The sequence below is a fragment of the Saccoglossus kowalevskii genome, chromosome 4 (assembly GCF_978046115.1).
Source record: "Saccoglossus kowalevskii chromosome 4, keSacKowa6.1, whole genome shotgun sequence".
NCBI lineage: Eukaryota > Metazoa > Hemichordata > Enteropneusta > Harrimaniidae > Saccoglossus > Saccoglossus kowalevskii.
Window position 1 is genome coordinate 22,157,343 of NC_140644.1, and position 5,927 is coordinate 22,163,269.

Below are 5,927 nucleotides of genomic sequence, written 5' to 3' on the forward strand. Positions count from 1 at the left end.
TGATTTCATGAGTACTGTTGGTTACTTAAGCATCCTTTTGTGCAAAATGTTGAAGTTTCAATGAATAATAAGATTCCAACTGCTACTTAAATACAATGAAGGAGTTTAAGAGTTGCGATATATTGGTGTATGAATAAATGGACCTAGTAGCTGATAAAATAATTAAATCAGTTCCATTTATTATATTCAATGTGCCACTGATATTTTACGCTACGCTGCGCTGTATATAAACTGTTCTCTTTCCGTCATCGACTGGTTCCCTTCATCTTCTACTAGATGCGATAATTTTAACGGAAAATCTTAGCCGTCATCCTCGTCGTCGTCATTAAAACTATTATCTACGTTTGTTTCAGGGCTTCCTCCTTGGTAGTCGTTATTTACCACATTGTTTTGTGCCATGGAATCATTTTGTCGGCATGACGAACACAAAAGAGGTGTTGACAAAGTGATTCAATAAACGCACAGCCACTCAGAAAGATTTTCATCGGCTTTAGTGTGAGGGCGGTTTCTGTTTTCGTGTATGAAAAGAAATGTGCATTTCAGTCACATGATATGAACCAGAGTATTCTATATTGAGTATTTTATGAAATTTTGTCTAATTGATTGGCATGCTGAAAACAAAAGAGTTTATAATCAAATAATGAATGTTATTACGCCACATTGTGCATGCGCCTGGGCTTCAACTTTCCCCAATGTCCCATTACTATTGGATATTATAAAGTACGAACGCGTTGTTCATGTGGAAATACCAACTGGGATGTTCATGAATAACGTTAATTTGTCGAGTTTGAATCAATATATCTTCAGTTCGGATTATATTTTCATTTTTTGCCAAACTATTGTCGTAAATAGTATAACGCTTCCAAGTAACAATTTACAATGCCATATTTCGAGAAATGGAAATAGGACCTGACTCAGTTCCCCAGCGTCCGGAAAAACGATTTGTCAGACTTGTTCGGGAGAGCCAAATAGTTCTACAAGACAGAGGGCGCTGTTAAGCAGACTGTTTGTTTGGAGCGCCAGCTTGTGATCGTTTACTAATTGGCAAATTCATGGTTGCTATTTAGTAATTTTTACGCACATTACGTTTTAGTTATCCGCGCTATAAAACAATAACCCAATACACTTTATATAGATTATGTAACAGGTGAGGTATTTATGAAAGTGCGAAGTACAAGTTATTACGGATAACACAATAGGTGAATTTGTTAGATTGTCACCATAAATTATCGGGGTCGAGGTTATTGTCATTTGTCAATTCCCACTTCCCACAGTTGCATGTCCCTGTTTTGTAAGGTATGTGTCTCCACTATGAGAATTAAACATATTCAGTTCAATTTAGTCGTTTTTAAAAAGAATAGACGTTTACATTACCGTGTGATAATGTAAAGATATGACGTAATAAAAAGATGTGGCAAAGTACTATCGTTTCCATAGCTACAAGGAACTAACTCTGTACACCAATATAAAACTTAAAACTCTTTAAATTTCTTGATCACGGGGTGTTGGTATGTTTCGATTACTGGTCACAACATTGCAGTTTCTTGGAGAGAGAAAAAAAACGAACGCAGACTAAGGTCATCTGTGAATGACTAAAGCTTTAACAACTACATAACTAATTCTGTTGATTTGCCAGCGACCAAGTTCAAGTTCAGCCTAGATCATCGACGTGCCTAGTTCTACACTCAAACTAGTAATACATTACTAGTCTGAGTTCTACAATTAACCTACAGCGTTATTTGCAGACACATTTCAATTCAGGTGTAGATTATTCTATAAAACAACACGAGACTGTTTATAAGAGATTAAAACTAGCCGCCGTAATAGAACATTTTCGAATGTTTGTTCTTCACCCGATTTTTTAGAAAGCATTTTACACCTAAATATCCTTACAAAAAGAACTGTAAAAGTAAATCAGAAATAATATTAATGATTTTTCAAAAGTCTTTATTGTCAGTAAATTTTAAACAGTATTTGTGACGCGTGAAACGCGTTCGCTACAAGACAGATGTTTTCTTCAATTCTCAACCAGTTTGGCTATTTTTGAACCAAGCTTAATAAAAACTGGATGGGCTGATTCATTTGAAATTTTAACATCTTATTCACATGAACCTTACGCAAAGAAATGTGTCTGCGCTTTTTGAATAAAATATTTTGTCACTATTCGAGACTTAGAAATTACGTATTGGTATACCTCGAAATTTAACAGATGTGCAAGTAACCGGAGTTGGAGTTCGAAGGGGGGTATAGTACAAAACGTGTGCCGGATATAAGAAACCAGACATTTTGGGTACTTTTATCGATCTCAAAAAAGCCTTTGACACAACTAGTTACGACATTATTTGCCGCAAACTACGGAAAACTGTTGTATCTGATGACTTCCTCTACTTATACAAACGTCAAACAAATTGTATGTATTCAAGACATCATTATTATTTTATTCCATGACGTGTTGGGAATTACAAGAGTCGAATCTACGACCAATTGGGTAAAAAATTACGTTACTTAAACAATAATGAACGACCCACCAACCCATAATGGGCGAAAGCTCACTTTGTGCGCCATATATGTACGAAGCGTGAGCTAAGAAAGAAACTAGTTTTAATCCATCAAATATTATTGTATTGAACTCATTTACATTGCGAGTGAATGAGTGACTGATGTGTGGTGTGGAGTAGCATTGCAGTGATCGCCCGAGCGAACGGCACGCCGTGACTGGTACGCCGTATCGGTGTTCACCGCGGCATTGCACTTCACTACGCTAGATCGCCGCCGTGGTCCAGCTGGATCGACTGTGCGTAGGGGTGCGTACGCGGGGTACATGCACTAGGCCATGGGCCAGGATAGGCTATCGTGCATCCCCCCACAACTCTACCATACCAATTTTTTGTTAACCATTGGGGTATACTCAATATGAAATCAAGTGATAACAGTGAATAAACTGGGACTCGGTGTTCATTTTCCACATATTTTAGGTGGTACCTCTGAAAAGTCATATTTCTGCTGTTGTCACCACACAAAATGCAAACCATATTACCATGACTATTATGATGTTTAAATAAATAGCAAGAATAGCAATTGTTGGTAAAATTGAAGGATAACATCTGCTGATTATAACGAAATGTCAAAATGTTACATTTTATGTCAAAATTTGCATAATGGTGGCCATTTTGAATATTTAATGAGCAAATCGCTTAATTTCAGTATTTTTTGACAAATGCAATATAATCATGTTTAATACATGTCATTATAGGTTTGTTTGGTCAAGGAATTTATTTTTGCTATTAGTAAGGTAAGAAAATCCACTGATATTAAGAGATTAACACTTTTTCTTGTTTTTTAGTGTCAAGAAAAGGAAGAACCTCTCACATATATGTGTGCATGATTCTTATAGATAATCTGTACATTTCCAGATACTATGTTTTGGCTGTAACAGATTTGATGACCATCAAATAAATTAATGCCATCATAGAAAATTTACTCGCCCTTCATTAAACGCACATTTTGGTATCCTTTTAACCATTTTCTAACTTTTTTTTCTATTAATTTGCAGATTGTGCATTGTGGCTGAAATAACCAAATCAATGATTTGAAGTAACACAATGGAACCACCATCGAAAAGAAAACGGCCATGTGTACGACTTCCTCCCACTGTCTGTATAGTTCATGTGCCAGGCTTAAAGTATGGCGAACTGCAATTATTCTCTGGGATGAAAGATGCTCAAAATAAATTGGCCAAACTGCGAGAGATTAAAGAAATGCGGCTTGCACAACCTTTTGGATCTAACCACATGATGAAAGATACATGTCAGCTAATTCCAGATCAGATTGCAGAACACCATGGTTTCCACTGGCAATGCTATAAGCGTTTTACAATGAACCTTGATAGACTTAAACCAACTGCAAGTACATCACAGGGTGCTGATACAACTCCACAACGTTTGAGTCGCAGAAGTGCAATTGACAAGATTATATTCAACCCTGATTGTATTTTCTGTGGTTCAGAGAAACGAAAGAAAGTCAAAGTACATCAGAGCTGGACTAGCCAGGGGATGAGCCAGTTTGAATTTGATGGCTGGAAGTCGGTTCTGGAGATGGCTGAGAAGAAAAGGGACGAGTGCCTATTAACAAGGATCAGAGGTTATGATCTTTTTGCTTGTGAAGCAAAGTTCCATAAGAGCTGCCGAATGAAATATATGCAGAACCCTGAGAAATGGCAGAGTTCTAATGAAGAGGCACGACAGCAGCAACTTGATTTAGAAGACGCCCATACAAAGGCCTTTGAAGTAGTGTGTGACATTGTGGAGAAAGAGATCCTTACAGCACAGATGATTGTGAAACTATCTGTCTTGAGGCAGGTGTATGTTACCAGTCTCGAAAACAGCAAACAATATAATCCAGAGTATCGAAGTGAGAAACTGAAGGCAAAGCTGAAAGGTCACCACCCTTTCAAAGAGAGACTCTCATTTTGTGATCTTGGAAAGATCCAGTCCTACATTGTATTCAGCTCAGAAATTGATGTCCAATCAGCAGTAAAGCATGCTTTCCAGTTGGGATCAAAGGGTATTATTGAAACTGCTGGGTCACAGTTGAGGCAGTCTATTCTAAATGGTTTCTCTGAAGCACCTGATCCCAAATGGCCGCCAAATCCCTCTGATCTTCCTCAGATAGATACTGTCATACCAGACTTACTCAACAAACTACTATGTTACATCATAACTGGAATGCCAGCTGCCACAACAACTCGGAGCCAAAGAATAGTTCAGTCAACTGGACAAGATATCTGCCGTGCTGCCACCAGTGGATCCTGGAAACTCCCAAAACATATACTAATGTGCATGTCTTTACGACACATGTTTAGAAGTGAAAAACTCATAACACTTCTGAACAGAATGGGACACTCTGAGAGCTACTCCTTTGCACTGGAATTAGAAACTGCCTTGGCTCAGGCTGCCATCCAGTCAGCAACACATCTCTCCAACCAGATCGTCAGATTACCATCAGGTCCATCTGTTTTCCATTCTGAGTTCGATAATTTTGATTCATTATTGAATGACTTAACTGGCAAAGGATCCGTCCATACAGCTCATGGAATAATGCTACAAGAGGTTGAGGGTGACATAGGTGAAAGTTTTCTTGAAATGCCTTCTCAAACAAAGAACAAACAACGTTCTCTGCATCTAACAGAAGAAGTCACGCTTCCTGACTGCTATGTCACTAACAGACAGAGTCCAAAGCTTCAAGTTACAAAGCTAAATTATCCAGACAGCACAAAAGCAAGGGAAGCTTCAACTAAGCTGCAAATGATATGGATCATGATAAGAATGATGGCAAAATATAAAGAACATGTCCCTAGCTGGGCAGGTTTCATATCTGAGACAGGTAAAACACCTTCAAAGCTCACAACAATAGATTATTATTCAGTCATCAACCATCCTATTACCGAGTACAAAACTGTACAAGAGTGCTTGCGTGCTGCAGAGGAGGCCACCAAAGAAGTTGGACAGCCTTATGTAATTACCACGTTTGACCTGGGGGTATGCATGAAAGCATACCCTCTGATATGGAATTCACCTGAAAGGTACAAAAATCATATCATCCTCATTGGAACCTTTCATTTGGTATGTGCTTACATGAAGATGATTGGCAAGAAGATGGCAGGATCTGGCTTGATGGATTTACTCCTGGAAGCAGGGTTGATTAGTGGTGGTTCCTTAGCTGGTGTGATTTCTGGAAGGCACTACGACAGAGCACTACATTGTCACAAGGTAATGCTGGAATGTCTTGAGAGACTGTTGATAGATGAGTACCTTAGAGATAAGGATGATGTTGAAATATTCTCTTCCCTCTCTGGAGAATCTTCAGATAAGTTGCATGCCCTGGTAGAATCTCCCAGCTACTTTGGATGCTGTGGCAATGGACCAGTC